The sequence below is a fragment of the Giraffa tippelskirchi genome, chromosome 13 (assembly GCF_054371585.1).
Source record: "Giraffa tippelskirchi isolate mGirTip1 chromosome 13, T2T-mGirTip1v1.2.pri, whole genome shotgun sequence".
In the NCBI taxonomy this organism is placed as follows: domain Eukaryota; kingdom Metazoa; phylum Chordata; class Mammalia; order Artiodactyla; family Giraffidae; genus Giraffa; species Giraffa tippelskirchi.
The window spans coordinates 52341538-52368132 of record NC_137287.1 but is presented as its reverse complement, the minus strand read 5'-3'; the positions used below and the strand labels follow the sequence as shown (position 1 = coordinate 52368132).

Sequence of the window (26595 nt, the reverse complement as noted above, 5' to 3'; positions counted from 1 at the left end):
GGAGAAAGATTGTATGTAGAGCCATATGTTGTATGTATGTATGCATGTGTGTATGTATGATTGTATGTAGAGCCACATGTGTGTATGATTACATGTAGTGGCACATGTTGTGTGCGTGTGTATGATTGTATGTAGTGGCACATGTGTGTATGTATGATTGTATGTAGAGCCACATGTGTATATGTATGTGTGTATGTATGATTGTATGTAGAGCCACATGTGTGTGTGTGTGTATGTATGATTGTATGTAGAGCCACATGTTGTATGTATGTATGATTGTATGTAGTGGCACATGTTGTACCACCTTCTAGTATCTTTCCAGGGTAATACTCAAATTTTTCTTTGCTGCTTTAGAATTTTTGAATAATCAAAATAAATAATAATATATATAAGTCAGTAAATAATCTAGCTGTTATAATAATTTAGATCAATTAACATGTTTCAATTCAGTCGCTCAGTCGTGTCTGACTCTTTGAGACCCCATGGATTGCAGCACGCCAGGCTCCCTTGTCCATCACCAACTTCCGGAGCTTGCTCAAACTCATGTCCTTCGAGTCGGTAATGCCATCCAGCCATCTCATCCTCTGTCGTCCCCTTCTCCTTCTGCCTTCAATCTTTCCCAGCATCAGGGTCTTTTCTAATGAGTCAGTTCTTCACATCAGGTGGCCAAAGTATTGGAGTTTGAGCTTCAGCATCAGTCCTTCCAATGAATATTCAGGACTGCTTTTCTTTAGGATGGACTGGTTGGATCTCCTTGCAGTCCAAGGGACTCTCAAGAGTCTTCTCCAACACCACAGTTCAAAAGCATCAGTTCTTTGGTGCTCAGCTTTTTTTATAGTCCAACTCTCACATCCATACATGACTGCTGGAAAAACCATAGCTTTCACTCTATGGACTTTTGTCGGTAAAGTAATGACCCTGCTGTTTAATATGCTGTCTAGGTTGGTCATAGCTTTTCTTCCAAGGAGCAAGTCTTACAAGAGACTGAGCCAGACTTGCCTGTGGGTGTTCAGGAGTCTCCAGCAGAGGTGTGGGTCGACAGTGGCCTGCCTTGGAGTCAGGAGCACTGAATACAACAGTCCTGGCATAAATCCTTTTGAAGGAGGTCACATTACCACTATTACTCCTACCATAGTATGGCCTCAGGCTAAACTACAGGGAGGAAACACAGCCCCACCCATCAATAGAAAATTGGATTAAAGATTTACTGAGCATGGCCCTGCTCATCAGAGTAATACCCATATTCCCCTACAGCCAGTCCCTCCCACCAGAATGATTCCACAAGCCTCTTATACTTATTTGTCAAAGGGCAGACAGAATGGAAACCACAATTACAGAAAACTAACCAAACTGATCACTTGGATCACAGCTTTGTCTAATGCAGTGAAACTATGAGCCATGTAGGACCACCCAAGATGGATGGGTCATGCTGGAGAGTTCTGAAAAAATGTGGTCCATTGGAGAAGGGAATGGCAAACCACTTCAGTATTCTTGCCTTGAGAACCCTATGAACAGTGTGAAAAGGCAAAAAGATATGATGAACTCCCCAGGTAGGTAAGTGCCCAATATGCTACTGGAGAAGAGTAGAGAAATAGCTCCAGAAAGAATGAAGAGGCTGAGCCAAAGTGAAAACAGCGCCCAGCTGTGGATGTGACTGGTGATGGAAGTGAAGTCTAATGCTGTAATGAGCAACATTGCATAGGAACCTGGGATGTTCAGTCCATGAATCAAGGTAAATTGGAAGTGGTCAAACAGGAAATGGCAAGAGTGAATGTCAACATTTTAGCAATCAGTGAACTAAAATGGACTGGAATGGGCAAATTTAATTCAGATGACCATTATAGCTACTACGGTGGGCAAGAAGCCCTTAGAAGAAATGGAATAGCCCTCATAGTCAACAAGAGAGTCTGAAATGCAGTACTTGGGTGCAATCTCAAAAATGACAGAATGATCTTTGTTCCCAAGGCAAACCATTCAGTATCACAGTAATCCAAGTCTATGCCCCAACAAGTAATGCTGAAGAAGCTGAAGTTGAATGGTTCTATGAAGACATACAAGACCTTCTAGAACAAACACCCAAAAAAGATGTCCTTTTCATCATAGGGGACTGGAATGAAGAAGTAGGAAGTCAAGAGATACCTGGAGTAACAGGCAAGTTTGGCCTTGCAGTACAAAATGAAGCAGGACAAAGGCTAACAGAAGTTTGCCAAGAGAATGGTACCAGTCATAGCAAACACCCTCTTCCAACAGCACAAGAGATGACTCTACACATGGACATCACCAGATGGTCAATACCAAAATCAGATTGATTATATTCTTTGCAGTCACAGATGGAGAAGTTCTCCATATTCAGCAAAAACAAGATCAGGAATTGACTGTGACTCAGATCATGAATTCCCTATTGCAAAATTCAGACTTAAATTGAAGAAAGTAAGGAAAACTACTAGACCATTCAGGCATGACTTTTCCTGGTTTTTGTTTGTCTATACTTACTATATGACTCACAGATGGTGGTGGTGCTGATTAATTAATGTGTTTAGCAAGTATATGGCAACCCACTCCAGTATTTGTGCCTGGAGAGTCCCTATAGACAGAGGAGCCTGACAGGCTACAGTCCATGGGGTCGCAAAGAGTCAGACATGATTGAGCGACAGTACAGCAGGTATACATTCTATGCTAGGTTTATATAAGGCACGGGAAATACCATGATTGATGAGATGGGGTCTTTTCCATCTATGATCTGAAATTGAACAGGCAGAACACAATGGGACAAGTCTACCAGCCCTGGGAACCCTAGGCTCTGAATATTCTAGACTCTTCACTCTTCCCTGAACATCTCAAAGACTGTTCACTTACTTGTGGTTTGGCTCATGTGTTTATACACCTAGATTTTTGAGATGCAAAACCTTTTTCTCTCAGATTACTGTCACCATGCAGAATCTCTAAAGCCATTTTAGAAAATTGAGTAAGAATTTTCTAATATTTGCTACTGTTCTGCTGTAAGCACCACACCCATTCCCTGAGGCCATGTTCTCTACTGTGAGTTTAGTTTTAACTGTGAGTTTTAGTTTTAAGCAAAAGAGGGATTATAGGGATGGAAAATTATTTAGATTCATAGCAAAATAAGCCTTATTGCACAGCAGTGTGAACAGCTAGCTACCATACATAGACATAAGGTCTAAGTTTAAAAAGTGCAAAAAGTGGACAGAAGGGAACACAGAAGCATCAGTATTTGAGGTGAGTTTTTAAAGGAGCCATCTGATACGGGCAGGAGAATGTGCTTTGAGATGTGAAGGATCTTGAGTGCCATGGATTATGATCCTATATTCTTCTAAATATGAGTAAGATGAAAAAGAGCTATCTGAAATAGAGGAGAAAATGAAAAGGCCTATGCTTTTTTTCTGATGTACATAATATGCACAGATTTTTCCAAAAGTGAATTTGACCTACATTTGCTCAAATAAATTACCTTTTCTCTTTCAGTCTGTTCTATGGCATATAATTGTGGAGAGAGAAAGACGTGGATTTCAGTCAAAAAAAAAAAAAGGATATTTTATTATCATTAAAGTCTGAAAAATATAAAGAGACATTTTAATGGTTAATAATACTTTTTACTAATGCCAACTACTGACATGTATCACGTGATGCACCGTTATGGATGCCAGGTGTTTATTGTATGCATATTACATGTCATTGTTTATTACGTGCATATTACACATGTCAGACATGGTGCTGGAGACCAAGGGGACAGACGAGGCCCTGCCTCCTGGACCTCGGCTTCTAGAGCACAGAGTCATATAGTAAGTATAGACAAACAAAAACCAGGAAAATAATAGATTTTGATGAGAGCTGTAAAAATAAGAATAAAGTAACAATTGTATTATGATAGAGACCAGTGGTAATACTTCTTTCGGGCAGAGCAATTAGCAGAGATGTCTAACAGAAGGTATTTAAAGTACACACTAAAGAAGGAACTAGTGCTGTTAAGAATCTGGGGAAAGCATTCCAGGCAGAGGAAGCATGTTGTGAAATGGTCCTAAGGTTGGAATCGCCCAGGTGGTTTAAGAGAAGGTGGTTTAACAGAAGCCACTGTGGCCAAGTAAGCAAACACGGGAACGGGGTGAGTGGTCTGGAAAGATGATGGCGGGATAGGCAGGGAGCAGAATCTCCAGGGTCTTACATGGAGGTAGAGCTGAGAGCAGGGGACATAGTGCTTCCCCTGAGCGTATTCTCCTAAAGTGGAACTTTTTCATGGTTGGTGTCTTGAGGAGAAGATGCTGAAGGAAGCCCTGTGAGACTCACAGTGTTAACGTCACCGGTCAGACCATGGGTCCAGCCCAGGACAGAGTCCTCTGTGCTAAGCAGGCCTGCACTGTTCAAAGGCAGCAAAACCCCCATACCCCTTCCATTCACTGCATCTATTCCTGCCCACCTTCAGCACCACCAGCATCTGTGAGAAATAGCTGGAGCTTGACCTGGAGGCCATAGTAAGGAATGGCTCTGATGCTTAATGCAATGGAAGACCCCAAAATGAACAGAGAAATGCAAGTCCTGGACACATTTTTAAAAGATTTCTGTGCTTGCTGTGTGAATGGTTTAGGAGGTAGGAAGAAAGAATATAAGCGGAACATCCAGTAAGGAGGCTTTGGCCGTAGCACAGGGGAGAGAAAGTGGCTGGTGGCCCTCCAATACTGATAGTAGACATGATACACAGAAGATAAAATGAAGACATATTTTATAGGTAGTATAGGCAGCTTCCATAGGTTGATTTTGGGTGGAAAGGAGCAAAAGGAAGAGTGAGATCAAGAATGATCTCCTAAGAATAGAAGTTTGACTTTATGAGCAGAATGTACTGTGGTTTTATGATTGAGAGATAAGGAAAGCATACAATAAGGTTCCATTTTGGCCATGCCAGCTGTGAGATATCTCTAAGATGGCTAAAGTAGATCCAAGTTGGCCTATGGATTTAGGAGGTAGACATGGCTATTATGGTCTGAATGTCAAAAGAAATACTGGGCAGGAAAGTTAATTTGGAAGACAGCAACATGTGGATGGACTTCCCTGGTGGCTCAGATGGTAAAGAATCCGCCTGCAATGCAGGAGACCTGGGTTCGATCCCTGGATCAGGAAGACCCCTGGAGGAGGGCATGGCAACCCACTCCAGTATTCTTGCCTGGAGAATCCCCATGGACAGAGGAGCCTGGCAGGCTATAGTCCATGGGGTCACAAAGAGTCAGATAAAACTGAGCAACTAAGCACAGCACAGCATGTGGATGGTATTTAAAGCCATGGGCTGAAAAAAGCACATAGAGAATCCTTTCATTTTAGAAAAAAATAATTTGTGAGTTTAGCTTTCTTAACACCATGTACCCAGCTCTTTCCTATGTATGATGCCTCCCTACACTGGCAGAATGTTCTGTACACAGAAATGAAACAACTGTAGTCTTTGCCTTCTAGGAACTCAAAATCCAAAATGGCCCTGATGGCATGACAGAGGTAGATTCCGTTTCTCCTCTTGTCCCTGAGCCTTTGTAATAATAACTCGTACTAGTATTACAGTCTCCAGGGACTTTATATTCATTATCCCATTTTGCTTTTTTGTCCTTGTAACAATCCATGAAGTGTGAAGGATGTGCACAGTCTCCCGTTTGATGCACTGAGCAGCTCTTTAAACAGATATTCTCATTCCTCCTTTTAACAGAAGAGAAAGTGGGCCATGAAAGGTTAATTAAGCAATTTCTCTGGATGAGGTCACAGAAGTAACAAGTGAGATTGGCAGAAGAAAGATACTTCTGACTCCAAGGGTCTAAGGCATCTAGTTTTAGATGGAAATTTCCTAAATATATCAACTTTTTTAAAGAAATAGAGCAGCCACTGAGAGCAAGAGCTCTAGAGTCTAACAGAGTTAAATGAAATCTGTGCTCTCCACTTGACCTTGGAAGTAGCATAGCTTTCAATGCCTTGACTCCCTAATCTGCAGAATGAATATGCTAACATCTACCTGTCAGGTTATCTGTGAATTCATACATCCCACCCAGCCTTCCACTAACCAGTGGATTCATTCACCAACCAATCACAAAAGCTCCTACTGTATGCTGGCCTCCATATTAGACATTGGAAAAGCAACTATTGCAGAAAATAAAGCTACTGCCCTTCGGAGACTGCCATCTTTGGTGGAAAGCAGACAATGACCAATCAACAAAGTGATTCAGAGCATACAGATGGTGACAAGAGCTGTGTAGAAAGGAGAGCAGTGTTGAGGATCATGACAAGTCAGGGAAGGCTTCTTTGGCAGGGAGCTAGACGAGGATTAAATGAGACAGCACACAAAAATATGCTTAGCATTGGACTGGACACCCACTTCGAGCCATGCCATCCTGGGAAAAGGAGAGTCACAAAGCAGACATGGGTAGTACCCAGGATCATGGGCTCCTTGCCCAGCCTGGGGAGAGCCTCTGCCTTTGGAGTCATTTCATCCACTGACTGAGCTACGAGATAGTCTCTGGCTGCTTTAGCTGATGCCATTGAATGCGTGATGAATCCAACTGCTCGTTTTCTGAATCTGTTCACCAAATGCATTCTACTCATGATTTAACCTCCCATGTAAACCTGCCCACCTGGAGGGATATTCTGATCACATAGACCTCCAGTGCTCAGCTTCCGTTTGTATCTCTTCTCATTATGCTTTGAGACGCAGGCACTCTAATTATGATTTGGCTTCCCGTGTAGCTTGGCCACATGGAGTGCCTATGCTCATCACATGGACTTTGATTATTCTGGCTCCTGTTGGAGCCTTTGCTCATTATAAGTTTAGCAACCGGCATTCTGATTGAACATGTTCGCCTCCTGAGTTTAGGTAACATCAGTGCCTGACACATAGTAGGCACCCAGTGAATATTCACTGACCGTTGGATTGAGAGTTCTCCCAGGCCTCTAGCAAAAATCAGACTGTCAAGGGTAAGGTCACCAAGGGGGATGGTGAATGCCCCCCTGCAGAGCCCCCCAGGTGCCAGCCTGCCTGTGTTTCTCAGGCACCCACCCACCTTCACCCCTGGGACTAAGGACATGGGCTGATTTTGTACATCAACAATGGCTTCGAATTCCTACTTTAGCCTATCCCAGGGTCAGAAGGAGAAATGATGGGGAATCTCCTCTTCTTGACTCTAGATAAGCCAGCCCAATTGCCAGGCAAATTCAAGAGCAGGGGTCTCAAATGCAATTATACTCATGGGAGCAATGCTTCTCTCCTCCAGAACCCTGGAGAAGCAGAGGTAAAGGAAGCTGAGGGCAGGGCTGGTGGTGGGACCCACATGGTTGCATAGGGCCTGTAATCCTAGTGATAATACCAGTGGGGTTCACAGACTCAGCAAGCATTGCATCTCATACTTCAGATCAGTTGTCTCGCTTAGGTTTGCCCACCCTGCAGGCCACTGCATGGATCAGCTGGAAACCTCTCCTTCCTTTGTTTTAAACCCACATCTTTCAGGAATGTTTAATGAAGGTTTCTGACTTTTTCTTTTTTTGGCTAAGCAGACATCATGGATGAACCCATTGAATAGAACTCTCTGAATTCTAGCCCAGTAATCGTCTCATATCTGTCTGAGCTTCACACCCAAGCCAAGATCATCTTGTATCTGTCATCTTGTTAGGTGGGTAGGAGGATCTTGCTGTTTCCTGCCTGCTAATCCATTCCTCCTGCAGCTCGGGGATACAGTCCTTCTGGAGGAAGGGCCTCGATGCACTGCTGAGGGAGATTTCTGTTCCTCTGCTGTCTTGTCTCACTCCCTCCCTATCCTCACAGTCTTTGAACAGAATTTAGAAACTTCAGCTCCACCCAGTCATAAAGTTGAGAAAACAGAATAAATATAATTGCCATTCCGTTGTTAAAAATAAGATCCCAACACTACATGTTGCCACTCTTTTTTTGGGGGGGGGATGTCTGGTATTTTCTGCCAAGCCCAAATACATCATATTGTATGTGAAGCATGCTTATTATATAAATATGAATGTGTTTTTTCTTAACTCTCTCAGTAATTACATGTTTCTTTGGCCCAATTAATTCACCATAGTAGGCCTCAAGTTCTTCTTCTCTGTAAACAGGCAGCTATTTAGATTAGTGGTTTCCAATGCCTTTTAGGTGGTGGAGAGCCTGTAAGCCATGACCTGCTTTGTGGGATACCATGAAACATTAACACCCAAAACTGGACTTAAAAAGAGCCAAACATAGAATTTTGTGACATCCCAAATACCATGTTATATAAAATTCTAATAGAGACAGAAGTTAGCATGAATGGAGATGCAACTCATTCATTCACTCATCAAATATATTATTGAGTCTGTACAGAAGTTTCTCAAGCTCACCTTCATCAGACTCATGGAAAGAGCCTATGGAGGCACAGTTTGCTGGGCCCTAAGCAGCCTTTTGACAAACTCTCTAGTGATACTAATGCGGATGCTGACATGGACAACCACTGGCTGGGTACTGACGAACTACAACCCTTGAGCCAAACCCAGTCCATCTTACTTTTCATATTTTAAGTTTTATTGGAATACAAACAGCGTAAATTTATGTACTGTCCATAGCTGCCTTTGTGCTGTTATAGCAGAGTTGAGTATTTGGTCTGTAAAACCTAAGATACTTAGACTAAAACATTTACTATCTGGTCCCTTACAAAAATCTAAGTTATCTGGAGCAACTTGGACAAAAGTATTGATATAATAGTTATGTCCTCATGGAGCCCACATTCTAACATGGTGCTAAAAATTTTGTGAGTTTTGAAGACAAAGTATAAGGGGAAGTCTTAATTGAGGAAATCCATCTTTAATTATTCAGGACCTTATTTCCTTTAAGGGTTTCCATTAGTATTTTCATTCACATTTCTATAGCCCTAGCCCATGCTCCAACATCTTCAGTCCTCATAATTAAAACACCTCCCCAATATAAGAGTTTTCCTCCCAGCACTTTTCTTCCTTTAGTAGCTTCTAGATAGCATTTCCAGAATAAATAGCAAAATGTACCTATTTAGTGATGATAGTCTTCAGAATAAGATTTTTTTCTGTTGCAATTTTTCAACATTGTGGTAACAAACCACTGCTGCTGCTGCTGCTGCTAAGTTGCTTCAGTCGTGTCCGACTCTGTGCAACCCCATAAACGGCAGACCACCAGGCTCCTCCGTCCCTGGGATTCTCCAGGTAAGAACACTGGAGTGGGTTACCATTTCCTTCTCCAACCAAACCACTAGCACTGTTTTTTCTACCACCTGACGTTTCCCAGTGTTGCATGCTGTACACTGACCTGTTCAGAAATGGATACCAGCAAGCATGGCAAAGCAGGTGTTCAACACGTGACCACAGGCTCTGCCACTGTTTTTCTCTCTGACCCAGTCCAGAACCACTTCACTCCTTTAATTTACCTGTTAGCATGGGAGTTTACAACCCCAGATCTAAGTGAAGAGAAAGTCGCTCAGTCGTGTCTGACTCTTTGTGACCCCGTGGACTATACAATCGTTGGAATTCTCCAGGCCAGAACACTGGAGCGGGTAGGCTTTCCCTTGTCCAGGGGATCTTCCCAACCCAGGGATCAAACCCAGGTCTCCCGCATTACAGGCAGATTCTTTACCAGCTGAGCCACAAGGGAAGCCCAAGAATACTGGAGTGGGTAGCCTGTCCCTTCTCCAGCAGATCTTCCTGACCCAGGAATCAAAGCCACACCAGTTTGGGGACTTCCCTGGTGGTCCAGTGGTTTAAACTCCAGTTTCCAATGCAGGGGGCATGGATTTGATACCTGGTCAGAGAACTGAGATCCCACTTGCTGTGCTGTGTAGCCAAAAAAAAAAAGAGAAAGACAAAAACATGAAAATGTATGAATTAAAAAATAAAAGCCACACCAGTTTACTCACTATCTTTCAAATTACTTTATAGTTGTTTTCTTGTATGTAACTTATTATTTATGTTAGTTTTTATTAATTTATTTCTAGTATTAGCTATTTATTAATGATAACAAATTATCTCCAAACTATGTGTCTTAGGACAACTATAGAGAATTTTTTTTTTTTTTAAATCGACTGTTTTCTGTGAGGCAGGATTTGGAGAGTGGCTTTTGCTCAGGCTCTTTCATGAGGTTGTGGTGATATTGGTCTGGATGGCCAGCCAGCTTCTCAGTCTACAGAATCAGCCTACAGCAGATGGCACACACACCACTGGCAGATTGGTGCTGCTTGCTGGCTGTCGGCCTCAGTCCCTTTCCTCATGGCTCTTTCCTTCTCGTGGCTCAAGGGCTGGCTTCTCACAGAGCGTGAAAAAGCAAGGGATAAACCATGGTGTTCTTAAGACATAGCCTCAGGAGTCAGACCTCACCATTTCTGCATTATCTTCTTCATTATACAGGTCAGTCCCTGTCAGCAGAAGAGGATGACCCAGGTGTGTGAATATCAAGGGATTGACAATGTTGGGACCATTTTAAATCCTGGAAACTGCATGGTTCTAATATGCTCCTGCTCTAGACAGGGACTTAGCCTTTACTTGGTTCTTCTTATCTGGAATGTCCTCTCTCTCTCTTTTTTTTTTTTTTTTTGCCCATTCTCTGAATCGGATTATCTCTTAATGCTCATTTTGGTGTCCCATCTTCCTTATGACATCTGAGTCCTTTAGCCTGAAGAAATCACATCTTCCTTTGTTCTCCTGTGGTCTCATTATCCTCATCACACGTTTTAGCAGCTACTCACACACAGAAGATACGTCTTATTCACAAATAAAATAGTCCGAAGAGTTCAGGTCTTCCTAAGTAAGGAAAACCTTTAATATTACTGCAAAAAAGCAGATCTTAATTACAGATTAAACCACATTATATTATATAAGGTCTTACAAGTAATAATGATATGTGTGTATGATATTTTTAAGAGATCATTGTCTACCAGACCACTACTACTCAACCTGAAATATTCATATGAAGCATGTAGAGATCTAGTAAAATGCAATTGAGACCCAGTACAAATAGGGCAGGGTCTGAGATGTTGCTTCACTAACAAGCTCCCAGGTGATGTTAATGCTCATGTTGCTGGCCCATGGAACACACTTTGAGTAGCAAAGTACTAGAATATGGGCATAAAATAGAATATGAATTGAATGTACACTGAAAAGGAAAAGTAGTGAAGAGAATCATGGCTTTATTCAATCACCAGAGCTGATGAGGCATCAATATTTGAAATCATAACTCACAGCCAAATTTCTTTACTGTTCTGTTGAGCTGGCCTTTATATGTACACAAATGTTTCACTGCATCCAGTCTTGATTCAAAGTTCTTTTCAATTGAGTATGGTCATGTTACCTACACAACTGACACATAGCTCCTTTTCCACAAAACGTGTTCTAAAAATATCTACTGCTTGATTGCTCAACTACTAATTTCCAGACTGCCCTATATTAATTTCCTATATTAATCATTTCTTCCCAAGAATCTCTCTTTCCAAAGTATTTCTGGTTTCAGGATCACCATCTCAAAATGCTCTCCATTATGAATATTTAAAAATCCTTTGTTCACAGTTACAATGTTGTACAATACATAATACAATTCCCCCTAATCAAGTAAAACATTTACTAGTAAGAAGCTACTAAATTAAAATAACATGATGAAATTAATGTGTTCAAATGAATAGAAATTAACATAGTCACACAAAAAAATTCTACTACACTTTAACACTCTAATTAAATCAGAACCTTTGAGGGTAGACCAAGGTGTTGTTGTTGTTGTTTAGCTGCCAAGTCATGACCGATTCTTTGCGACTCCATGGACTGCAGCACGCCAGGTTTCTCTGTCCATCACCATCTCCTGGAATTTGCCCAAGTTTTCATGTCTACTGAATTGGTGATGCCATCCAACATCTCATCCTCTGTCTCCCTATTCTCCTGCCTTCAATCTTTCCCAGCATCAGGGTCTTTTCCAGTGAGTCAGTTCTTTGCATCAGGTAACCAAAGCATTGGAGCTTCATCATCAGTCCTTTCCAAGAGTATTCAGGGTTGATTTCCTTTAAGATTGACTGATTTGAGCTCCTTGCAGTCCAAGGGACTCTCAAGCGTCTTCTCCAACACCACAGTTCAAAAGCATTGATTCTTCGCTGCTCTGTCTTCTTTATGGTCCAAATCTCACATCTGTACATGACTGCTGGAAAGACCATAGCTCTGATTATACGGACCTTGGTAGGCAAAGTTATATCTTTGCTTTTTAATACACCGTCTAGGTTTGTTATAATTTTCTTGTCAAGAAGTAATCAGCTTCTAGTTCCACAGCTGCAGTCACATCTACAGTGGTTTTAGAGCCAAGAAGAGGGAATCTGTCTCAGCTTCCACTCTTTCCCTTTACATCTGCTATGAAGTGATGGGGCCAGATGCCATGATCTTTGTTTTTTGAATGTTGAGTTTTAAGCCAGCTTTTTCACTCTCCACTTTCATCAAGAGGCTTTTTAGTTCCTCTTTGCTTTCTGCCATAAGGGCAGTGTCATCTGCATATCTGAGGTTGTTGATAACAACCTCATCCTCTTCTAGCCCAGCATTTCACATGATGTGCTCTGCATATAAGTTAAATAAACAGGACGACAGGAAACAGCCTTGTCATATCACTTTCTCAATTTGAACCAGTCAGTGGTTCCAGGTATAGGTTTTGGTTTTTTTTTTTTTTAAAGCTCCCTATGTAATTCTACTATTAAAAGTTAAGGACTACTAGTTTAATTAATAACCTACTAGATTTTAAAATAAGATGCTTGTATTTTTATTACTGTTGCCCAATGCATTTTAATAATATATAACTTGGAATTATCATTGAAGGTCAGTTCATAGAAAATTTTTCACTTTTTTTTTTCACCTATGGAATATAATTGTATCAATTTATGAGTAAGTATAGATCTACTATAGTAACGTTTGTAATCTAGCACAATCTAACTTTTTCTTAAATGATTATGGCTTCTTAATTAAACAGAAGTTGTTGATGCGGGTTGTATCTTTCTATTTTTAAGCAAACACACCAGATTATTTTGCCAGTTATTCTAGGTTTTATAAAACATGAAGATACTTTGCAGATATTTTATTTCTGCTAGTCAAAATCAGTCTTGGTTCTGAATAGAATACTGCTAAATGCCTGCCTCATGAGTGTTAGCATCATGAACAGATCTCTGTATCTCTGAGTCCTTTACTCAGAGGAAAAAAAAATATGGCTTATTTTGGGTATTCAAGGTCAAACTACAAAAACTAAAATAAAAGCAGCCTAGTAGAGTTGATAGAGCTCTGAACGTGGAGTCCGAATATCTGACATCTCCGTGAAGCCCTGCCTCTTAGTAACTGTGTAGCCCTTGGCAAGTTTCTTAACTTGATGATCTCCAGTATTTTATTTGTAAAATGAAGGAAAACACATATGAAATTCTCATAGCTGAAAAGGTATAGCGTGCTTCTAAGTACTTTGGGTGCTTCTAAGTCAGGTACTGTGTGAAGTGACTTAAAATAATTCTCATAGAACTCTCAAAAAGTCAATGGCCCTATAGTAGAATTTTCAAATGGGCAGACATACAAGTCACTCGATTGTTAAATTAAGCCCAAGAAAAAAATAAGATTAAAATAAAGAAAAGTATTAATGCTTTGATTCTGATTCTGTCATAAAAAGGGAATTTTACATGTTGTTAACTCCAGTCACTTTGTTTTACAGTTGACCCTGAAGCCCAGAAAGCTCACGTGACTCCCTATTACTAATACATAAAATAGCACACTAGCGAAGGATGAGGATTTGGTCAGGTTAACAGTACAATCCCTTACTTCAACCAAAAGCTTTATCATCATCATAATTCAACTGCCATAATCATAAGGAGGAAGTGACTCTAAGATTTATATTCATGGTAATTCCGGATTTCTGAAGACTGGAATCTCATGATTTTCACAAGTGGCCCGTAATGTGACCCGTGATGCTACAAATACAGATTGGCATACAGGTTGCCATCACTGGGTCCATCTACCTTGGATGCCTTTCTAGACAAATACTTCTGTGCTAGATTCACAAAAGATGTTAACCCTTCCAGTTGAAAGTGTTAGTCATGTCCAACTCTTGTGATCCTGTGAGCCATAGCCTGCTAGGTTCCTCTGCCCATGGAATTCTCCATGCAAGAATACTGGAGTAGGTAGCCATTCGCTTCTCCAGGAGATCTCCCTGACCCAGGAATCGAACTCAGCTCTCCCACATTGCAGGCAAATTCTTTACTGTTTGAGCCTCCCGGTGAAAAGTCATGGTAATTCCACTGCTCTAAGAGTCCTAGATAGTATCCTATGTAGGACAGATAGTCTTACATAGTAACATGGTAATGTCCTACATGGGGCTTCCCAGGTAGAACTAGTAATAAAGAACCCGCCTGCCAAGATAGGAGATGTAAGAGATGCAATTTCAATCCCTGGGTTTGGAAGATTCAAAGGCATGGCAACCCACTCTAGTAGTCTTGCCTGAAAAATCCCATGGACAGAGGAGCCTGGAGGGCTACAGTCCATAGGGTCGCAAAGAGTCAGATATGACTGAAGTGACTTAGCATGCATGCAATGTCCTACATAGTATGTACATACATACATAACTACGTACAATCATACACAGTAAATTACACAGAAACATCATAGGACTCTGCACTCATCAGATTCTGGGTGAAGGAGTTGGACTTGAAGTTCTAAGATAGTTTCAAAGACTAACCTGGGGAGCAATGAATTCACTCTCATTTCAGCAGAGATAGTGAAGCTGTGCCCAGTACATTGCATAGCTCAAGTTCTGATACCTTTCCAGGTGACTGTATATAGCATCTATTTATTCAATAGGATCAGCAAATAATTATTACTCCTCTACCAAATGCCAGGCACTTTTTACCCCTGGGGATATGGTGATAAACAAAACTCACCATGTCCCCAAGGAATTTATATTCTAGTGAAAAAGTAAAGATACCAAAACATGTTTACACAACTGAAAACAGAGGTAAGATCACATTTGGTTGTTTTTTTTCCCTGTTAATGGTGATCTTTAATGATATTATACATCTTGCATATTAAAGATACTTTTAACATATGAAAGTACTGAAAATAATGATATCAAACCACTTGTGATTTTAATTGAGCATATTCACTAATTTGAAGACATTTATAGACATTTGTAATCCTTCTTTTGATATTTAACTTATAGTGTACCATTATTTAGTTGGTTTTTTAAATTTTTATTGGAGTATATTTGCTTTACAATGTTGTTTCTACTGTATAGCAAAGTGAATCAGCTATATGTATACTTACATCTCCTCTTTTTTGGACTTCCTTCCCATTTAGGTCAACACAGAGTAGAGTAGAGTTTCCTGTGCTATACAATAGGTTATCGTTAGTTATCTGTTTTATACAGAGGATCAGCAGTGTATTATCTGTCAGTCCCAATCCCCAGTTCATCCTACCTGCCTTCCCCTTCGGTATTCATATGTTTGGTATACGTTCAGTATCGACTAGTGTGATGAGGAAAATATAAAGGGAGGGATAGAGAAGGGAGGTCCAGGGTAAGGGCTGCACGTCATGGAGCTGTTCTCTTAAAGATAATGATGTTTGTTTTTTGTTTTTTTAATAAATTTATTTATTTTAATTGTAGGCTAATTACTTTACCATATTGTAGTGGTTTTGCCATGCTTGAATTGAGGTTTAAGTGATGAAAGCAGTGTCAGAAAGATCTAGGGGGAAAGTGTTTCAAGCAGGTGGAGCAGGAAATACAGTGGTCCAGAGGTGAGAAAGAGGAGCCTACTACTGTAAGAAGAGAAGTTTTAATAGAACCTGGCTTCTGAAATCTTTATTTCACTCAGGTATGTATTCATGTATTTATTATTTATTCATCAAAATATGTATTGAGAACCCTTGGGCATTATACATTATTCCAGACACAGTTCGCTGGCTTTGTGATGCTTACATTCTGTTGGGGGACACGGAGAGTAAGTAATCAATAGTAATAAGCAAATTATACGATATGTTAGAAGACCAGAGATATGGAAAAGAAAGAAAAAGTAGGGTGAGGAGGACCATAATGTGGGGTTAGCGTGGTTAGGGAGGCAGTTCTTGAGAAGGTGAGACGTGAGCCAGGACTTGGAGCCCAGGAGGGAACTGGCCGGGCAGGCATGGGGGAAAGAGTACCGTGTGAAGCAGGCCCCATGGGTGCAAAGCTGTGTTGGAGAAACAGCAAGGAAACCTGTGGCTGATGTGAGGGGGGAAAAAAAGAAAACACACAGGAGACATAATCAGAGAGATGATGGGAGGTAGATCATACAGAATGGTGCCAGGACTCTGGCTCTTCCTCTACAAGAAATGACATCACGGGGTCTAAGATCAACGTCGGCATAGAAACCCAGGAATTTCTTCCCAAATGGTAGGATAATCACCTCGGAAGAATGGGCTTCCCATGAAGTGGTGAGACCACAGGATGGCGTTCTGCCATGTCAGTCCCCAGTAGTCCTGTGGGTGGTGGTGAGGGGGAAGGTCAGGCTGACTCTGATCAGTGCCCCTTATTAAAAAATGAAGAGCAATACTTTTGGGAAAAATCTGTTTTACTTAGTCTAGGAACCACTAGACTTTTCAAAATGACAATAACAAGCCATTTCCTAGAATTAAAATATAAACACACACCCAAAGCCACATAAAAAAAGAAGTACCCGAAGCAGTCCATAAAGCTTTAAATTTCAGTGGAGTGCTAATTTAATCAGGGAAACTATAGCATTTTTGCTGTCTTCATTAAGCATGTTATATGGTCTCTGAGAATTCCGACTCTCTTCATCCAAAAGGGAAGTCAGACTCTCCTTTTCTCCCTTACAGATGTGGGCATCAAATGTTTATGGGTGTGAAAAAGCCTTTCCATTAAAGGGAACCCTGTCAAGTAGCAGGCTTTACTTTTATGATGTTGTTTTATGCACAAAACATTCCTTTTGAAATCTCTGAGGCCACATAAACATTAAAGAAACAGTACAATGTTTTCCTAGCACATATGTGCCTCTCATTGATGCTTTTGGCAGAATCTGTCCCATAGCAATCACTGGGTAAGTGGTTTCTAAGTTGCCGGCGGTTTGACCTTCGGAGGGACTTCAAGGACAGTGATACATTGATCCATGGAGACCATTTTGGGGGCACCAGCTTTTTGCCAACAGAAGGCAAAGTTTTCTTTTCCTGTAGCTATTTTATTCATCTTTGTCATTTCCTTCCATACTCTTTTCTAGAAACAGAATTAAATTGTATTGGGAATTGTGAGGAGGGAAAAGAATTCACCCATATTTTATTGTTTTAATATCTTGCATTTGCATCACTGGTAATTTATGTTTCCTAATCCTTTGTCCCTCTGGTTTATATTTGCCACGTCTATCAAGGGTGTTGAATGAGTTGGAACCAGTAAATAGACTTTCAGGAGAGAATGCGGGGAGGGAAGGGAATGGGGAGAGGTGAATGAGGTTTGTTTTCTTGTTGATCTTTCATTTGGCTTTGCAAAGCAGGGGACACTGGTTGCAGGTTCTGATCAGTTACAGGGAGTACAAGTAAGGCCCAGTAGTTGCATGTTGTATATTACTCTAATTGCTGAGATACATGAGAAAGTAAAAATGGTGCTTGGCATATATGGAAAACTGGGCATTTAACATTGATGCACTTCTCACTATATTGATAACCATTTTTGTTTCTGCCTAGACCCACGCAGCCCTGACTGCCATGTTAGCTATTTTCATTTGTCTCTGCTTGGCCCTGAGTGATAGCTGACTATCCTGAGCAGAAAGAACCTCCGTTTGCCCTGAGCCCCTCACTGAGTGTAGTGATCCTCTCACGTTTCATCGTGTCTACAGTGGGCACCCAGCTTAGGGAAACTGAGTGTGCTTTTCCTCACCACTAAATTTGCCTTTGTGCTTTAGTTTCACAGGAAAACAAGGTACATATCAGAATATTTATTCTTAGATGCTGATGTATACTAAAGTCTTTCTGGCACACACTTTCAATTCACTCCTCAAAACCAGCTGGAATCAGTCTCTGCTTTAGCATGATATAACTCTTGCCAGGAAGGTTCCCATTTTGCTGGATCCTTGTGCCGTTACTGATTCGATAATCTGTCCTATAAAAATGATGGCCCTGGTGCATAAAGATGTGTGCACGAGGGTATTTACTGTAACTTTATGTGATTTGGTAAAGCCCGGGAAACCACTTGAATGTCCATCATAGGGAATAGTAGAACTATGGTTTGGCATAATAGATGAGAAGTACTGAGGAAAATAGATACATTATAGCTAGATAGAATGATGTAATTGCAAAACAAATGACAAACTCTGTTTGGAGTATATATGTGGAACATGGGAAACATGGAGGATGATGTGGAAAGAAATAAACCAATTTGTTCAATGGAAGTGGGAGTGAAGGGAGGTGATTTAAACTTTTTATAGGTCTCTGTACCTTTTAAATTGTTACAAGTATGTACTCCTTTGTAATTAATCAAAATGAAGAAAATCTAGGAAAAAAAAGAGAATAGCTATAGTGGGGTGGACTCTGATGCTGTTTCCTGAATATTGCTAGTGTTCTTTTTCTCTGGGACTCCTTGGGTCTCAAGCATTTGGTTTGGATTTTTCCTACTCCCTTTCTTGAAGTGCTAAGAAACTGTCATTCCTTCAATAATTCTTGATTCTTCTCTTTGAAAAAGAAGGCAAAACAAGTTTATTATTCCCAGAGGACACCCCAGCCCCATTTTTTTTTTTTGAGGATTTCTCTTTCTAATTGAAATTAATCTGGTAGTTCAGCTGTTGCCCCTATCATGAGTACTTGTTTGAAACAAGCTATAGAAAAGCCATCTTCAAACGTTTCCTCTAAAACTTTTCCTCGAGAATAAGTATGCAAGGCCTCCAGCTGCTACAGTCACAGCTGCTGAACTCTGCCTTGTCCTGTAAAAGCAACCATTGACAAAATGTCAGTAAGCATGACTGTATTCCAGTGAAACTTTATTCATAGAAACAGGTGGTAGACCATGCTTGGCCCACAGCAATAGTGTGTTGACCCTTGATATAGAAGATGAATCTTGGCACTTGTCGTAGTTAACTGAGTTGTTGCCAACAGTTCTGTCACCTCCCACCTGCATTTGGTTTCTGCTGATCTAATTATACCTCTTGTTTTTCACTCTGTTCCAGACCAACAGAGAAGGCAAGAGCCAGGAAAGTTATTCTTACAAAACAGAGGATCCAGAAGCCCAAACTATCGTGCAACTTACTGTGTCAATCCAGGCTTGAAAGTGTAGCGCCCGTTCGGGCTCCCAGGCCCTGTGTCCTTTGCCAGCTTCTTCTATTTCACTCTTGGGAGACTGAGCTCCTACAGTCTCATTACCTCACGTTACAGCATCACTAGCCCTTTGACGATGCAGAAACCTTTCCACATGTCTTGCCTGACAGGACCCTGGCCCAACCATTTGAGACTATCATTATTGTTTTTTGTTTACTTTTTAATTAAAAGTAAATAGCCCTAGAGAGATTGAGTGAGTTGCCCAAGATTCTGCATCAAATATGCCGTGAATTGAGGTTTCACCTGCATGTGTCCTAAGTCCTGGGATCTGATCTCTCTTGGGCACCGTTCCTCAGTCCAGATTGGCTGAGGGTCTGGTTCTCACCACTTCTGTGCCATATCTTTTCTCAGATTAACAATATCCTGAAATGCCAGACACCATTCTCTGGAGATAAGAGGAGCACTCCAAGCTATCATCCATGCTGAGAATGTTTTAAAATACACAGTTCTGCCCACCAGGACCAATGGTAGTGCAAGACGAGTCTTTGGCCAAAGATACAAAGTCTGTGTCTTCACTTAGAGTTAAGAAAGACCAGTACTATTCAGCGGAGAAGGCAATGGCACCCCACTCCAGTACTCTTGCCTGGAAAATCCCATGGACAGAGGAGCCTGGTAGGCTACAGTCCATGGGGTCGCTAAGAGTTAGACACGACTGAGCGACTTCACTTTCACTTTTCCCTTTCATGCACTGGAGAAGGAAATGGCAACCCACTCCAGTATTCTTGCCTGGAGAATCCCAGGGACGGGGGAGCCTGGTGGGCTGCCATCTATGGGGTCGCACAGAGTCGGACACGACTGAAGTGACTTAGCAGCAGCAGCACTATTCAGAGGCTGGTCCCCAGTGTTCTTGTGAAATGACTGAATCTTCATCTTTTATGAATACTGGTGCTGGGTTATGGGGTCTGGTCTAGTCAGGTCAAGGGTAGGTTGTAGGAGACTAGGCACCAAAGTGAGATGGTCTCACCCAAACAGTGTGAGAAGGCCAACACAGAAGTAAATGGTCATGTTGAAAACTCACAGTCCCTGAGTCCAGGCTGAAGATATTAAAATGAAGGAAGGTCAAAGCAGTGTTGAAGTTGGGGTATGGATCCAGGAGTCATTCACTAGTATAAACACACACACACACACACACACACACACACACACACACACACACACACACACACGAGATGTAGAGAGAAGAGGGGACTGTGGTGGTATATCAACAGGTGCCCCCAGGATGGTCTGCCTTCCCTGTGTTAGTGTGTTGACTACATGCATTCGAAAGAAACAACCAAAAAAACAAAATCCAGTCATCCTAGGCCAGCTGTTGGTCTGCTCCGCTCTTGAGCAAGCGGTCAAACACAAGAGAACTAAGACTTAAGTAAATCTGTGAGTCTTCTCTTCACTTCTTCCCCTGCTGTCTCAAGTAGAAAAGTTCATTGGAAAGTTTTTGCTCCACTGAGAAGTCCTTGGCTTCTGCCACTTACTGTTACTGACACGAGTAACTTAAATCCTTTACTGAAGGACATTTGACATCCTTCTTCCAACAGCTCTTTTGCTACATCTGCAGCTGAAGGGAAGAGAAATAAGTAGCCAAAGCCCAAGATGCTTAAGAAATCAAGCATAGGCTCTTTCTTGTTACAAAAAGTCTTGGGGGAAATAAAAACAAGTCAAATGATTTCTAAATGAGATGTAGAGCTTTTCGGCTTATTGGATTCTAAACACAACCCTCATAATGAATCACTTTCATTTGAATTCACAATCAAATGTTGGCATATTCCTACGAAAACCTCAATAAAATGCCTAGAGGAAAAGCCTAGCATCTTTGTATAAATATGTGCCATATATGTATATGCACATAGAAATATGTATATTTATATGATATAGATATGCATATATTTATGGAAAAGTTATACTGTGTGCATATATATATGTATATTGGGTTGGCTAAAAAACTTGTTTGGGTTTTTCCGTAAGACGTTACAGAAAATCCCAAGTGAGCTTTTTGGCCAACTCTATGGCCAATTAATATAGGGTTGGCGAATCCTAAAGGAGATCAGTCCTGGGTGTTCATTGGAAGGACTGATGTTGAAACTGAAACTCCAATACTTTGGCCACCTCATGTGAAGAGTTGACTCATTGGAAAAGACCCTAATGCTGGGAAGGATTGGGGGCAGGAGGAGAAGGGGACGACAGAGGATGAGATGGTTGGATGGCATCACCGGCTCGATGGACATGGGTTTGGGTAAACTCTGGGAGTTGGTGATGGACAGGGAGGCCGGGCATGCTGTGATTCATGGGGTCGCAAAGAGCGACTGAAGTGAACTGAACTGAATATATATATAAAACATTAATTAGCTATATAATATAATATTAGTTAAATGATATTATATAGCTAATATATGACATATATATGAGATATCTATCTATCTATCTATCTATATATATATATATGGCTTCCCAGATGGTGCAGTGCTGAAGAATCTGCTTGCCAATACAGGAAATGCAAGACACATGGGTTCAATTCCTGGGTCAGGAAGATCCCCTGGAGTAGGAAATGGCAACCCACTCCAGTATTCTTGCCTGGAGAATTCTATAGACAGAGACTGTCCCCTAAGGCCATGAGGTCACAAAGAGTTGGACACAACTGAGCAACTGAAGACGCACGATAATATCTCATTAATTAGTTTATGTGTTCAGTCACTCAGTCACGTCCAACTCTTTGTGACCCTATGGACTACAGCATGCCAGGCTTCTCTGTCCGTCACCAACTCCCAGAGCTTGCTCAAACTCATGTCCATTGAGTCAGTGATGCCATCCAACCATCTCATCCTCTGTCATCCCCTTTTCCTCCCGCCTTCAATCCTTCCCAGCATCACAGTCTTTTCCAATGAGGCAGCTCTTCCTATCAGGTGGCCAAGTATTGGAGTTTCAGCTTCAACATCAGTCCTTCCGGTGAACACCCAGGACTGATCTCCTTTAGGATGGACTGGTTGGATCTCCTTGCAGTCCAAGGGACTCTCAAGAGTTTTCTCCAGCAGTTCAAAAGCATCAATTCTTCGGTGCTCAGCTTTCTTTATAGTCCAACTCTTATATCCATACATGACTACTGGAAAAACCATAGCTTTGACTAGATGAACTTTTGTTTGCAAAGTAATATTTCTGCCTTTTAATATGCTGTCTAGGTTGGTCATAGCTTTTTTTCCAATGAACAAGCATCTTTTAATTTCATGGCTGCACTCACCATCTGCAGTGATGTTGGAGACCCCAAAAAAGTCTCTTACTGTTTCCATTATTTCCACATCTACTTGCCATGAAATGATGGGACCAGATGCCATGATCTTAGTTTTCTGAGTGTTGCACTTTAAGCCAACTTTTTCACTCTCCTCTTTTACTTTCATCAAGAGGCTCTTTAGTTCTTCTTCACTTTCTGCCATAAGGGTAGTGTCATCTGCATACCTGAGGTTACTGATATTTCTCCTGGAAATCTTGATTCCAGCTTGTGCTTCATCCAGTCCAGCATTTCTCATGATGTACTCTGCATATAAGCTAAATAAGCAGGGTGACAATATACAGCCTTGAGGTACTCCTTTCCTGATTTGGAACCAGTCTGTTGTTCCATGTCCAGTTCTAACTGTTGCTTCTTGACCTGCATACAGATTTCTCAGGGGGCAGGTCTGGTGGCCTGGTATTCCTATCTCTTTTATGTGTATATACTTCCAAATTTTAAATTTTAAAACTTGTTTAAAGCTCCCAATTTTTTTTCAATTAAATGCTCATGAGTTTTAAACTGGTCAAGAAGTTTCCTGGTTAATTTGAATTCTACCCTGCTCAACATGTACTGTAATTGTAATTATGTACACATTGTTATAGTTACAGGAAAATGCCAGTTAAGATGTTACTGAAGACATGATCTTTTGAAGACACAATTTCAAGATCTTAATGATTTATATTAGAAATTAATTAGTTACTTTGGTTTCTTTGCTAGAATGTAGGTTTATGAATAAAATTCTACTATGTTCAATTATTGAACAATGCTGAGGAAACCAAGTCCACTTTGGGTTATCTTTACTTTTTGTGTGATTTTAAAAAATTAACTTGAGGACTGATTTTGAGCATTGTTTTAAAACGTGATGGAGTACTTTCTTTAGGTCATGTGGACACATTTGTCTGTCAAGGGTCACCACTGCCAGAGGGAACTCTAGTCAGCTAGGGCAATTCTTAGCTTCCCTTGGGGATTGTTTTTCCTTCTTGCTAGAGGAGTGGAATGGGGTTAGGAATTGGAAGGGAGGTTTAAGAGGGAGAGGACATATGTATACTTATGGCTGATTCACATTTTTGTATGGCAAAAACCAACACAACATTGTGAAGCAATTATCCTCCAATTAAAAATAGTAAGTTAAAAAAAGTGGCATATATTTTGTTAGCTTTATACACTCTATCAGCACTTCATGTTGTGACACTTGCTAATAGTATATAGTATTGTATATCTTAATCGAATAATGTTGATAATTGCTGCTAATTATTAAGAGCTTATTCTAATACCACATTCTAAACTAAGTGCTTAATGTTTTTGTTGTTTGTCTTTTAGTTGTCACAGTCTTCGGAGGTAGATCATTTTATCACCTTCATTTTATAAAAAGATTAAAGACTGATATTTTGCCTCATTCAAGTTCAACATGCATACAGTAATAAACAATTTCATTAAGATTATGCAAACAGTTTCTAGAATACTACTCTACACAGTATGTTGCTATTTTTACTCCAAATTATGCAAGGTGTTACAGAACTTTACATTTTAATAGCACAGCAGATAAACTATGTGGTCTTCATTCATTACAGATACTGAGCAAAGAGGTTATCTCTGCTAATCCTTTCTACCAGCCCATAGAAGTGACTATCATTTTTGAAAAAGTAAATAAAAACTTGCCCCAAATATCTGCACACATAAAATAATGTTTTGTCAGCAATTTATCATTGATGCTATTTTCCAGTTAAAAGACTTCTTTTGCAAACTATTGAAACGAGAATCTCACAATGGACGGTTTTATTCTCTAACAGATGTCTCATTCTCCACAAACATGGATTTTCCAGCCAGTTGAAAATGTTTTAAACATAGCTAATTCTAGATATGTGTTCCCATTTTGATTACAACCAAATGTTCCAGACCCTTCCTGTATTTCACAGATTGACTTGGAAAGGTGCCAACAAGCCCAGCTGGGGAGCTGCAGAGGAGTTAAAGGGTTAATACACATACTCCCAGGGCTCCCCTCACAGCTCAGCTGGTAAAGAATCCTCCTGCAATGCAGGAGACCCCAGTTCGATTCCTGGGTTGGGAAGATCTGCTGGAGAAGGGATAGGCTACCCACTCCAGTATTCTTGGGCTTCCCTTGTGGCTCAGCTGGTAAAGAATCCACCTGCAATGCAGGAGACCTGGGTTCAATCCCTGGGTTGGGAAGATTCCCCTGGAGAAGGGAAAGGCAACCCACTCCAGTATTCTGGCCTGGAGAATTCTATACAGTCCAGGGTGCTGCAGAGTCGGACTAGAGGACTGAGTGACTTTCACTTTTCAGGAGACCAGCAGGGCAGACCTTTTGTAGTCAAGACAGTTTTTTAAAAAAGGTCCACAGGCTTTATACTTTTTCACCAATTCTATTTACAGTGTTTTAAAAACTTTTTCTGTTGTTGTTAAGTCACCTTATTTTTTTTTTTCTCTCATCACAAGATGATTCTGCTTTAAACAAGAAACAACAAAAGAAACAGAGGAGAATCAAATCTAACAATGAAAGCCATCAACCATTTTCTTCTCTGGACACTTTCAGGCCTTATCCTTTGTAACACCTTCTAACAGGTCTTATCTGAAAACAAGGGTGAAAAAAATCTTTCCATGATTAGGAGAAGACGAGAATTGAAGATCCTGAAAAGTGTAATAGGAAATGAAAATATAGTGACATAAAGAGAAAAGCAATTCTCTGTTGGCCAAAACATTATTTTCTGTGACCTGTTCACACTTTCTTATGGACAGTTTTTTTTATTGCTTCCTCATATCCCACTCGTTTAGTAAAAGAATACTCTGATCAGCTATGAACCAGCATATACTGAGGAAACCATCTCTTGATTGTAACTTTCTTTTTATTAAGTACTAAATGTATCCTCTGAAATAATTATAATGTTTTTTAATTTGTCCCTTTAATTTTAGGGGAGAAAGTTTTTTTGAAAAAGTCTTTTCTTCCCTGGGAAGGCTGGAACCAATAACTAGAGTTGTAATTTCTTTTTCACTATAAACCCAATCAATTTGAACTCATTTTCTCCTAAATTAAAAAATAGGCTGAGGCCAGCAGAAAGCCATAATTGGGTCACTGATTAAATGTCAGACATCTGCTTGCCTTGTAGACTTGAGGGCTAACCAGTTGAAAAAAAACAGAATCATTAACTGATAATGTGACAGCGTGTGTGTGAGAGGTGAGGGGTAGAGCTGATGCATTCACAGTTGGATAGAACCATGTATTTATGTGACTCCATCATCTATGGAGATAAAGGAATGGGAAGGTGTAACACATTGGATTGTGCCAGAAGTTTTTCCTCCAGATGACTGAGTCCTACAGATATGTGTTGACTCTAACCTGTGGGTTAAAGAACGAAAGAGCAGTGAGCACACAGCTTAGATCTAGACATCTGAGAAAGGAGGATATACCCGCAAGGGAGCACTAGGAGGAGAACTGAGATATCGGGCCATGGCTTGTCATCCTGGCCTGAGGACTGACGACCCAGCTGGATCAATGGAGGACGCTGGGGATAGTTGTTTCGGTAGGATTGTGGGGAGCCTGATCAGAGTGGACTAGAGAGAGATCTGGAAGAGAAGAAATGGGAGCTCTGCTCTAAAGAGGTGTGGAGAGATGGGGCATAGTTCACAGGAAAAATATGGCATCAATGAGGATGGACAGAGCGAGTGAGGAGGACGAGTAAGAGGAAGGCTTTGATGTGGTGGACTGAAGTCTCCTAATAACACAACAGTGTGCACGCTTTCACTTTGTTTTCTTAGCATATGAGCCAATTATTCTCTAATCTCATTTCCTTGCATCAACATATGGCTTAATTTCTACCAAAAAGCCTTGGCTCCTGACCATAGATTAGTTATGATCACAAGTTTTAAGTGACCATTACATTTCTTCATTAAACTGCATGTTTACCAACAAGTAATGCCACGGGGGTGGAGAGCTTTGGATTCAGGAAAACATGCTTTTTCAAAGAACTGGAGCCCCAGCTCTTTTTACTAAGCCCTGTATTCAT

At 40.8% G+C, this 26595-nt stretch overlaps 1 protein-coding gene across 2 annotated transcripts in view; it reads left to right on the top strand.

The window, feature by feature from the left end:
• MACROD2 (mono-ADP ribosylhydrolase 2) overlaps nt 1–26595 on the top strand; it is a 2278672-nt gene that overhangs the window by 1843358 nt on the left and 408719 nt on the right. The window lies entirely within an intron of this gene.